This window comes from Apodemus sylvaticus, chromosome 10 (genome assembly GCF_947179515.1).
Source record: "Apodemus sylvaticus chromosome 10, mApoSyl1.1, whole genome shotgun sequence".
Taxonomy (NCBI): domain Eukaryota; kingdom Metazoa; phylum Chordata; class Mammalia; order Rodentia; family Muridae; genus Apodemus; species Apodemus sylvaticus.
The window spans coordinates 97418501-97430597 of NC_067481.1; the positions used below are offsets into that span (position 1 = coordinate 97418501).

At 48.2% G+C, this 12097-nt stretch overlaps 1 pseudogene; it reads left to right on the forward strand.

Annotated features, from left to right (window-relative positions):
* Positions 1–11489: 11489 nt before the first annotated feature.
* LOC127695712 (uncharacterized) lies at positions 11490–11613 on the forward strand (annotated as a pseudogene).
* Positions 11614–12097: the final 484 nt, after the last annotated feature.

The following is a 12097-nucleotide window of genomic DNA, read 5'->3' on the forward strand; positions in this document are numbered from 1 at the left end:
AACCAAGCTAGGTTAGCCTGGGCTACATAGTGAGATCTTCCCTATCTGAAACAAAACAATTTTTTTTAAGAGGCAGAGACAGACGCAGAGGCAGCAGAGGCAGGTGGATCCCTGTGAGTTCAAGGTCAACCTGATCTACATAGTCAGTTTCAGGACATCCAGGGCTACAGAGAGAGACCCTGTCTCAAAAAGTCAAAAAGTTAAAGGGAGGAAAAGGTAGGAAGGAAGGAAGGAAGGAAGGAAGGAAGGAAGGAAGGAAGGAAGGAAGGAAGGAAGGAAAAACAAAGGTTTACAGAAAGTACAACTATAAAAAGATTAGATTTACTTTATATTTTATTTTTAGTGTGTGTGTGTGTGTGTGTGTATGCTACATGTGTGGAAGTGCTTAGGCCAAAAGAGGGAGTTGGATTTCCTGAAGCGAAAATTAGACACAGTTACACTAGCTGTGGGTCCTGGGTTCTAAGAAGATGACATAAACTCCATTTTAGGACTAGGCCTACCTTCAAAAGAAAAGCATCCGTTGTCAGGCCGTGATGGCGCACGCCTTTAATCCCAGCACTTGGGAGGCAGAGGCAGGCAGATTTCTGAGTTCGAGGCCAGCCTGGTCTACAGAGTGAGTTCCAGGACAGCCAGGGCTACACAGAGAAACCCTGACACAAAAAATAAAAAAAAAAGAAAAGTCATCCATTTCAGGGACTGACCTTAAACCCACCTAAGTCATCCCCAAGTTCCTATAAAAAGGCCTGCGTGTCTTTGTCTGGGATCATCGTCATTTTGTAAGTGGCCAACCCTTCGTGCAGCCTTCTTGCTTTTGGGCATAAGAACACTCTGCCAATCACATACATGATGGTGGTCTCCGTGTGGCGCAAACGTGATGGTGGTCTCCCTGGCACTTTCAGACTTAACAGGTACCAAACTTGGGTCCTCTGAAAAAGCAACAAGCACGCTTAACTGCGAGCCACTTCTCCAGTCCCTGTTAAAACAGTGTTAAATTAGCCGAGTGGTGACACACTGTTAGTGTACAGGCAGTTCCGCTGGCCTGCTCGCAGGGACCCGGCAACTGCTTAGGTCATCACCGGTCGCCCGTCAGGTGTGTCAGGTCCCAGCCACCCCAGATCTCTCTCTCTCTCTCTCTCTCTCTCTCTCTCTCTCTCTCTCTCTCTCTCTCTGCCTTTCCCACGCTTCTTTCTTTGTCTCCCTGTCTCTCTGCCTCTATCCCCTTGCCCATATATATATTTAATAATTTCACAGTCTTTTAATCTAAGCCCTCGGAAGGCAGATCTTTGAGTCTGAAGGCAGCCTGGTTACAGAGTGTCCAGGACATCCAGGGCTATACAGAGAAAACCCATCTCAAAATATAAAACAAAACAAAACAACAGTAACAACAGAAAACAAAAAAAGAAAAAAAGTGTTAAATTGCCTCCCTTCTGTGGGAGCCAAAGTTCTGTGTTAAGTCTTAATTACTCTGCCTATGAGGTCCATGAACCTAAACTGCCTGTGACCTGTAAGCTCCTTGCCCAAGGACAGACACTTCTTGAAATATTTGTTGTTTATGGGAGGTGACAAGCTGTTCAGGGTGGCAGGGGAGGGGTGACAAAATGTACCCCTGAGAAATTATGCCATACAACAGATCAGGTGGAGGAGGCTTATTTGGGGAGGGGAGAGGAGTGGAGACCTAGGGGATAGAGGTGGACAGTCAGACAGACAGACAGGGAGACAAAGAGAGGGGCATGGGAGAAGGCAGAGTGAGTGAGAGAGAGAGAGAGAGAGAGAGAGAGAGAGAGAGTCTGGACCTGGCCAGTATTTAATTAAATCAAATTTGGCTTTACGTTGTTTAGTGATCTTATTCTCAACCAGCGGGATCGACACTTCCTTTCTTCTTCCCTGTCGCCTGATGGATGAAAAATATTGATAAAAAGGAAAGGTGTGGTGGAGGAGAAAGTTTATTAGAGACGTGAGAGAGCATAGCCAGGGCCAGGGAGCAGGTGCAGCAGCCTGGAGGCCAGGTACAAACAAAATGTCTGGGCTATATAGGGAAGAGCCCCTGGGCTCGAGAGTTCAGGGTAGGAGGCTACACCCTGTAACAAGTTTGCTGAGAGAACCTGGAGGCCAGGTCTGCTTTGATATCTTAAATAGGCACCTCAGTGCATTGTCCTGGATTTGAAACTAAGTGCTCTCCATCGTCCCTGTTTTTTACGTCCTCCTCCCCCTCCTCCCCCCTCCTCTTCTTTCTCCTTCTTCTTTTCCCTCAAAAAGGGTTTTTCTGTGTAACCCTGCATGTGGAAGAATTCACTCTGTAGCTCAGGCTGGACTCAGAGAGATCAGCCTGCCTCTGCCTACTGAGTGCTGGGACTAAAGGGCCACCACTGCTGGCTAACAATGTCTTAGTGAAGAGGTCAGCTCAGGAGCTTTGGAAAATTCCACCAGACCACTCCCCTCCTGGAAGAGAGAGGTCTTAAAGAACAAAGGCACTCCTCCCCTCTGGAAGGGAGGAGCTAATTACATTCCTCAGACCACAGGGAGGAGGGGCCAACTACTGGCCACCTGTGGGTAAAAGACCCAGAGCTCTAGACACATTCTATAACCATTGGCCACCTACCTCATTCCCTAAAGACCAATCATTTTAAAAGTCACACTGTTCTGCCAATCACATTGTGCCTAATGGCTGCTGCTTTGAGAACTGTAGGCTTGCCAGACAGGCTGCAGTGGTCGTCCTTTCTCTCCATGTGCAGGGCGACCCCAGCACGTTGGAACAATAAATTCGGCCTGCTTTTTGTATCGACTCCCAACTCTGCGTTGTGTCTTACATTAGCATGTAGTCCTTGCTAACTTGATACTCATGCACCCTAGAATGGCCTCAAATTTATGGCAACCCCTGCCTCAACTTCCTGACCACTAGAATTGCAATTGTTCATCATCATACCTGACCAAAAGTGGCAGCAAAAGCACCCGAGAAGAAAGGCCATATGTCTGGCCTTCCTAGCAGTTCTGAAGTCCTGTGACTCCTTTTCAAGAGTACATGACCGGAATCCAACCTAGACTTGGAGTTAATGGTGGATAGTCATGCTGTGGGATCCTGGGGCTTCCTGTCATACTCTAACTGAAGAAAGAGTTGGAGAGTTCAAGGTGGGATTGGAGTATGCATCACCTATCCCCTCCCCCAGAGTCATTGCCTATCTCTGGGGTGCCTGCAAGCACAATACACTGAGGTGACTCCCTGAGGTAGGTGCCTATTGCTGGTTCAACTGTCCTCAGGGAATCCCAGCCCAGAGGACCAAAGCTCTTCCACCCTCTCATTGAGGATAAGTGCAAGGCAGGGCCTTCTGGCTCTGCTTCACCCCGGCATTGTGACTGGCCCACACAGCCAGTGTAATTTTTAATGGGACAGAGAGGCAGTCACATCAGTGTCTTAAGCATGAGTGAGACTGCTTCATGCATGAAACTCCCCAAAACTTTACCCCAAAACTTCTACACAATTCTTTTTTTTTTTTTTTTTTTTTTGGTTTTTCGAGACAGGGTTTCTCTGTGTGGTCCTGGCTGTCCTGGAATTCACTCTATAGACCAGGCTGGCCTCGAACTCAGAAATCTACCTGCCTCTGCCTCCCAAGAGCTGGGATTACAGGCATGTGCCACCACGCCTGGCTCTACACACAATTCTTGGAAGCCTTTGAGGAGAGGTAGGCTCTGGCTGAAGGAACAAAGGAACCAAGTAAGTGGAAGAGGGAGACTATAAAATAGAGGAGCAGCAGGGTTCTCACTATGAACCCTGAATAGGGAGACCCCAGAATAGCCAGATGAGGTGCTGGAGGGCAATCCACCGCGGCTGCAATCTGCGTGGGTACAACCTGCCATGGTACCAATCCGCTATGGTTGGGACACTAATTTAAGAGCTGGTGGCTCACAGCCATCTGTAATGAGATCCAATGCCCTCTTCTGGAGTGTCTGAAGACAGCTACAGTATACTCACATATATTAAGTAAATAAATCAATTAAAAAAAAAAAAAGAGTCCCCGGACTGCAAAGACTGGCATCACTGTGCACTCCGCCAATGCGCTGACTTTTTATCCTCATGTGACCACTAAAGGATGCGTTCCTGCACAAGACTTCAGCTGAGGAAGCCCTGAGATTCAAGGAAAGGACCCCAAACCAGGGGGAGAGGAAATGGGATCCTAACAGGGACAGAGGGGACAGCGGCAACCAGAGAGCCATGGAGGAACTCGAAGAAGAACGGTGAAAGGTGCTGGAGTTCTCTAAGCTGCAAGAAGTGCTGTCAGGAGAAGCTTGCTTTAGATGAGTACTTCCTGGAAAATGTTTTTCCTTCTCTTTGCTTTCATTCTTTCTTCTATTAAAAATGTGAACATGTGTTTATGTGAGTACATGTTCGTGTGTGTGTGTGTGTGTGTGTGTGTGTGTGTTCAGGTGCATATGTGCCTGTGGAGGCCAGGGGGTCAATACTAATTTTCTTCCTTTCTCTCTTTCTCAGAAAGCAAGGTCTCACTATGTGTTGAGCCCCGCCACCCCCCCCCCCCAGCCATTTTGTTCCATGCCTGCCAGCTATTTCATATCGTTGCTGTCATCTGCCTGCCGTTATTGACATAGAAAAATAACTTGACTCAGAGCAAGGTCATACTCACCACATACCCTGATGTGTTCTGTACGTTCTGAGCTTTGTTAATCTTAGGAAATTTGGCAACTGTAAGCTCCACTTAGGACCAATCAGAATAAAGATCAGTTAGAACTGTTCTACCTAGCTAGTCAAAATAGCTTGAGTCAGAGCTGACCACTGGACATCACTTCCTGCACCTGCACATGAGCTCACTGGGAAATGTTGGTGGTCATAGCCTCAGCTGGGAATTCTGAGCTACAGCCCTGATTGATCAGTCTAAGAGTGTGCACGCAACAAGCCATCCCTGTCTGACCGTGTTATTTATGGGGCCACTCCTGGACTCTAACACTATGTAGCCCCGGCTGTCCTGGAACTCACTCTGTAGACCAGGCTGGCCTAAAACTCTCAGAGATCCGTCTGCCTCTGCCTCCCAAGTGTCGGGATTAAAGGTGTGTGCCCTTGGCCCTCTACCTTATTTTTGAGACAGGGTCTCTCGCTGGACTTGCAGCTTGTTGCTTGGGCGGGACTAGCTGGCCAGTGACTTCCAGATGTCCCTGCCTCTACCTAATCCCAGCACTCAAATCACACGTGTAATGCCCAGGCTCTACAGGAAACTTTGGGTCTAGGGATCTAAATTCACACCCTCACAGGTGTGTGTAGATCAGGCACTTCCCCACTGAGCCATCTCCTCAGCCCCATTAAAAATATTCACTGCTAGTCAGGCAATGGTGGCGCACACCTTTGATCCCAGCACTTGGGAGGCAGAGGCAGGCGGATTTCTGAGTTTGAGGCCAGCCTGGTCTACAGAGTGAGTTCCAGGACAGCCAGGACTACACAGAGAAACCCTGTCTCGAAAAAAAACAAAAAAACAAAACAAAACAAAAAAACAAAAACAAAAAAACAAAACAAAAAAAATAAAAATTAAAAATTAAACACCATCACTGCTCTTTACATGTAGTCTCATCCTCAGGAACAGCAGATGTGCAGTCTGGAGGTGACGGTGGGCAGCTCTGTCTGCTGGCCACCCACGACATCACGCCTGGAGGCAGAGATCAGATGTGGTTCCAGTCCCCTGCCCGCCCCCCAGAATTGTGCTAAATGTTTCCTTGCCAGTCCTTGCTGCTGGCTACTGTGATTGGTGCCAGAAGTCTTTGGGTGGCAGCTCCCTCCCTCCCTCTGAAGTCATGTCACAACAAATCCCTGCACGTAACTACTATTCGAGATTCCTTTCCTGCTTAAACCCTGACAGATGTCACAGAGATGGCTTCTGTTGGACTAATTTTAAATTGGAGAAGAGTTTCTTATCTATCATGGCAGACTAGACTGGCTCCTTCTGCCCTAGTCTCTCTAGTGCTGAGATTGTAGGTGTGTGCCACCATAGCGGTTAAAGTTTGTCTGTCTGTCTGTCTGTCTGTTGTGTGTGTCAATGTAGCATCAGACACCTTCAGCCATCTTGGAGACTCAGGCTACTCTTCCAGAACACAAAAGGAAGATGGGAAGAACAGAACAGAGTTTGGGCTCGGAAGCACCCTGTTTTCCTCAGGACTAGCCCTGCAGCTGGTCATTCCTGCTCCCCTCAGCCTTTTCGGGGTCACCTCCCCTCAGCCTTTTCCGGGGAGCTTCCGATTCAGCATTTCACAGACCCACATCTTCACCTTCATAGCTGCGTGCTGCGGCCTCCTCTCCCTACCCGATTCTTTCCTTCTCTTCCCTCTACTCCTCCTCTTTCTTCTCCCTTTGCTCTTCTTCCCCCTCTGCTCCTCCTGCTTTTTCTCTTTTTCCTCTTCCTGCTCCTCCTCAATCTGCTCCTCTTTCTCCCTCTGCTCCTCCTCCTCCCTCTGCTCCTCCTTCTCCCTCTGCTCCTCCTTCTCCCTCTGCTCCTCCTCCTCTACATTATTCTTATTCTTCTGTGATCCTGGGGATAGAGCCTGGGGTCTTGAACATGGTAGCTATGTGTTATATCACTGAGATACATCTGTACCCTGGAGCTTATCTGTCTGTCTGCCTGTCTGTCTGCCTGTCTGCCTGCCTGCCTGTCTGTCTGTTCATTTGTCCATTTGTTTATTTATCAATCATTATTTCTTTTACATCCCACTGCCGTTTCCCCTCCCTCCCCTCTTCCAATCCCGATCCTCTCCAGCCTCCCCCCTATATCCACTCCTCCTCCTTTTCTCTTCAGAAAAGGATGGCCCCAGGCTGTCAACCACACATGGCATAGCAAGTTGTAGTAAGACTAGGAGCCTCCCCTCGTAGTTAAGGTTGACTAAGGCAACCCAGTATGAGGAAAGGGTCCCAAAAGCAGCTGAAAGAGTCAGAGACGGCCCTGCTCCCGCAAGAGGACCAAACTACATGGCTGTAAGATATATGCAGAGGCTTCTTTGTTTTAAAAATAATAATTCTTAATGGTTTTGATGGCCTCCTCTTTTTTAACCAACAAACTTATCAAATGCATGGTAATTGTGTCCCAAGTCCTGCCAGCACTTCCGGGGCCTTGGGCCATGGCTCACCCTCAGCCCTGCAGCCCCTTCCTACCCTCCTGTGGTCTCCCTGGCCGTCACCCCACAGTCCTCCTCCTCACGGTAGGCAGCTTGTACACCTGCTCTGACATTTGCTCTTAGCTTCTTCTGCTCTGGTCAGGCACTCTTTGTCAGTTAGACTCTCAGCCTCTGTCCTGGTTGGTTTTATGTTTGTCTCAAGCTAGAGCCATTTGAGAAGAGGAATTCTCAATTTTAAAAATGCTTCCTTAAGATTTGCCTGTAAGCAAGTCTGTAGTGCATTTTCTTTTTCTTTTCTTTTCTTTTTCTTTCTTTCTTTCTCTCTTTCTCTCTTTCTCTCTTTCTTTCTTTCTTTCTTTCTTTCTTTCTTTCTTTCTTTCTTTCTTTCTTTCTTTCTTTCCTTTTAGTTTTTGGATTTGGTTTTTTCGAGACAGGGTTTCTCTGTGTAGCCCTGGCTGTCCTGGAACTCACTCTGTAGACTAGACTGGCCTTGAACCCACCTGCCTCTGCCTCCCAGAGTGCTGGGATTACAGGCGTGCGCCACCACCGCCTGGCATAGTGCATTTTCTTAATCACCGATGGACGATGAAGGGCTCATCCCACTGTGGGTGGTGCCATACCTGGGCAGGTGGCCCTAGGTGCTTTAAGAAAGCAAGCTGAAGGCTGGAGAGATGGCTCAGTGGTTAGGAGCACTGACTGCTCTTCCAGAGGTCCTGAGTTCAAATCCCAGCAACCACATGGTGGCTCATAGCCATCTGTAATGGGACCCTATACTCTCTTCTGGGTGTCTGAACACAGTGACAGTGTACAGTGTACTTATATATATATAATAAATCTTTTAAAAAGTTCCTGGAACCATTTGATATTATGAATTAAGAATCTGTGGTCCTGGTTGTGGCCAGACTGAAGAAATCAGCCACAATTAATAAGAGACTGGAATAATGGATGCCAGTCACTTGAGTTTAAAGAATCACATGTGATAAGAAGAGACCAGGGTCCAACCCCGGGTCATGAGAGCTGGCCTTGCCTCTCGCCTGCCTGCTGTATCATTCGGAAAAGCGGGTCCTGCACCTTGGCAGAGCAACACAGCAGAGCTGGCCCTGGTGGCAGGGGTGCAGGTAACCCGTCCTGAGCCCAGGAGTGTTGGCCCCACCTCTCCTCAGCTGACGGGTGGGGCTGGCCGGGAGGTGATGCCCTCCCCTCCACACCTGCAGCAGTCAGGAGAGCTGGCTGCAGAGTGGTGAGACGGGGAGCTGTCTCTGCTCCTTGATGGCTAGGTGGTACAGTGGAGCTGGCTCTGGAGGTGTGGGTGTGGGTGAGCCAGCTCCCAGGGTGTGAGAGAAGGAGACCTGACCGTGCTTCCTGCTGCTGTCCGCATTGGGTGGGCTAGCCAGAGCAGTGCTGGAGAGCTCACCCTAGAGACAGGGAGCTGGCGGGCTATCCAGACCAGCTACCACCCAGGTCAGGTCAGGGCTTTAAGCTGGCCCACCCCAGAATCTACATCATCTGTGAACTGTTGGAGTATGTGAACTGTTCCAAAGCTGCAGGATCTCCAAGCCACGGGGCAACAACAGGAAACCCAGGAGGTGTCCCAGTGAGGACCCAATACTGACGGGGTCACAGAAGCCAGAGGCCTCCAATCAGATCAATGACTCACTGCAATGAATTTTTGCATGCGAAGAAACGTGGACAGAGGGACATACTGTGTCACGCACTGTGACACACTGCAGCTTCCACAACGAGATTTTTTTTTTTTTATGCTTTGTTTTGTTTTGTTTTGTTTTTTTTAAATTTTCTTTTGCCGGTGTAGAGGGAGGTTGCAAGGGCAGAGAACAGATGTGAAGGGACAGGGAGATGAGTGGGACTAGGTACGTGATGGGAAACTCACGAAGAATCAATTAAAAGTTGGGAAGAGCCGGGCGGTGGCTCACGCCTGTAATCCCAGCACTCTGGGAGGCAGAGGCAGGCGGATTTCTGAGTTCAAGGCCAGCCTGGTCTACAGAGTGAGTTCCAGGACAGCCAGGGCTACACAGAGAAACCCTGTCTCAAAAAAAAAAACCAAAAAAAAAAAAAAAGTTGGCAAGAGAGAGAGAGAAAGAGAGAGACAGAGAGAGACAGAGACAGAGAGAGACAGAGAGAGAGACAGAGAGAGACAGAGAGACAGAGAGAAGGGGAGAGAAGGGGAGAGGAGGAGAGGAGAGACAAGAAGAGCAGCGTCCTTGAGGTGTCTCCTCAGGGTTAGCACACACATGGTTGAAGTTGTGGTCTAAAGACTGCATCTCATTCTGGCAGCCAAAACTTGGTGATGTGTGAGAGGATCCCACGTGGTTTTGAAGGCATGAAGGGACTCCAGGGGTCATGGAGAGCGGCTGAGGCTTGACACTATGTGGCAGAGCTGGAGTCCCTGAACAGAGGCCAGAAGAAGCTATTGGTGAAGGCACAACATCTGTTGGGTGTATCCACCAGAGAGATGGGGTTAAGCCAATAGAAAGTCTTTATTCGCCCGCCAGCAATTACACTGGGCATTAAGGACTCCAGTGAGCCTTTCTCAGGGTGACTTTTTAAGCATAAAAGCCATGTTCTGGGTTGACACACTTCAATTAACAAGAACAATTAGCCAGAAGCAGAACTACGGAAGGCAAAAAACAAGGTTTTAGAGACTTTCCCAGAACCGTGGACATTGATGGATTGGTCTTTGCTTTACTTTTGGCTGGTGGTGCTGTCTGTGCTGATTTACAGCCTGAATGGCACTTCCATCATGGAGTCCGGTGTGCTAAGGTCTGGGGCCCTGTTACACCTCAGTTAGAGCAGATCCAGCGTTTCGGAGAAGCCAGTGCCATGGGGTGACCACCCAGGGCAGCGGCTATGGAGCTGAGTCAGTCTGAGCCTGGGAGACAGGCTGTGTGTGCTGCAGAGGGTGGAGCTGGAGTTGTGGCCAAGCCTTTTTGGAGCAGAGGAGATCACAAATAAATCCCAGACGCTGGGCACCGAGTTAGTTACACTGTTGGATTTTGGATTCACCTTGTTCAGAGGATTTGGATATACCTTGTGGCAGTGCCCTGGTTCTTCCTTTTTGAAGAAACTATATAACTGATTTTTTTTTTTTTTTTTTTTTTTTTTTTTGGTTTTCCAAGACAGGGTTTCTCTGTGTAGCCTTGGCTGTCCTGGAACTCACTCTGTAAACCAGGCTGGCCTCAAACTTAGAAATCTGCCTGCCTCTGCCTCCCAGAGTGCTGGGATTAAAGGCGTGCGCCACCACCACCCAGCCTATTTAACTGATTTTTAAAAAATTATTTTACAGGAGTCCACAGTTGAGGAACTGTGATCTTTTAAAAAGACTTCGAATTTTCATAGAGATTTTGGTTTTAGTTTAGTTAGTTTAGTTTTTTGAGACAGAGTGACTCACTATGTAGCTCTCTCTGTTCTGAAATTCTATGTAGACCAGGCTAGCCTCAAACACAGAGATCTGCCTGCCTCTACCTTCCAGATGCTGGGATTAAAAGTATGTACCTCCAAGATCTTCATTACTCTGGATTTTAAAAGAAACAATGAGGGCTGGAGAGATGGTTCAGTGGTTAGAGGAACTGACTGCTCCTCCTGAGTTCAATTCCCAGCAACCACATGGTGGCTCACAACCATCTGTCATGGGATCCATGTGTCTTCTGGTGTGTTTGAAGACAGTTACAGTGTAACTCACATATAGAAAATAAATAAGCTGGGCAGTGGTGGCCAACCTGGTCTACAGAGTGAGTTCCAGGACAGCCAGGGCTATACAGAGAAACCCTGTCTCAAAAAAAACCCCCAAAAATCCAAAAAACAAAACAAAACAAAACAAAACAAAAAACACAAAAAACCAGAAAAACAACACAAAAAAAAAAACCCACAAAAAACAGAAAATAAATAAACCTCTAGTTTTTTTTAAAAAGAAACAATGGATATATAAAGAGACAGCTTCTGAAGTATTGAGAGTGTAAAGACTGGAACTTTAAAAGTTATATGCATTATGTCTATATTGTGATAATAATCTGAGATCTTAGAGAAGGAAAGGCTATTGTTAAATAGTCTTGTATTAGTGTGTCAAGTTGACAAGCGGTCAACTGTGCTGGCTAGGTTTATGTCAACTTGACACAAGCTAGAGTCATTTGAGAAGAGGGCCTCTGAATTGAAAAAATGCCTCCATAAGATTTACCTGTAGGAGCCGGGCAGTGGTGGCGTAGCCTTTAATCCCAGCACTTGGGAGGCAGAGGCAGGCAGGTTTCTGAGTTCGAGGCCAGCCTGGTCTACAGAGTGAGTTCCAGAACAGCCAAGACTACACAGAGAAACCCTGTCTCAGAAAACCAAAAAAAAAAAAAAAAAAAAAAAAAAAAAAAAAAGATTTACCTGTAGGCTCTGTCCCTGGAGGCATTGCATGTGTGGCTGCTGTGTCACACGTGTACATGACAGAGGAGACAGGCTATGTCTATGCTCAGGGTTCTGACCTGTGAACATCTGAATGATTAGTAGCCTAACAGTCCCTGAAAAAAAGCAGACCTGGGGAGTGAACCATGTCTGAGATGACCCCCACCCAGTGTTGTAACAGCACCCCTAAGACCACTCCTGAGGTGACCCCAGACTCAGAGACCCTGGGCACCACTACAAGAAGCAAGTAAGTGATGGAGAAATGGAAGAGAGAAAGAAACATAAGGATGTGGGCACAAGGAAGAGAGGCAGAACTGGAGACTCGAGGGTGGTGAGAACAGCCTGATGTGGGTAGCCAGCGATGCCATCTGGGTCCGTGGCCTTGTGGGAGCTGAGCTCTGTCACTGCCAAACGCCAGGCAAATGTCCCTGGTCTGGACTGCTAACAGGGGACATGTTGATGTCTGAGGGCTGTGCAGAACTGGCCTCAACCTCCTGCCTGGGCATTGTGGGAGAGCTGGCCCAGAGGGCGCGAGAGCAGCAGCGCAGACCCTGGCTCTCTGGGCAGCGGCAGCTCTCTGGAGCGTGGATCCTGAAGC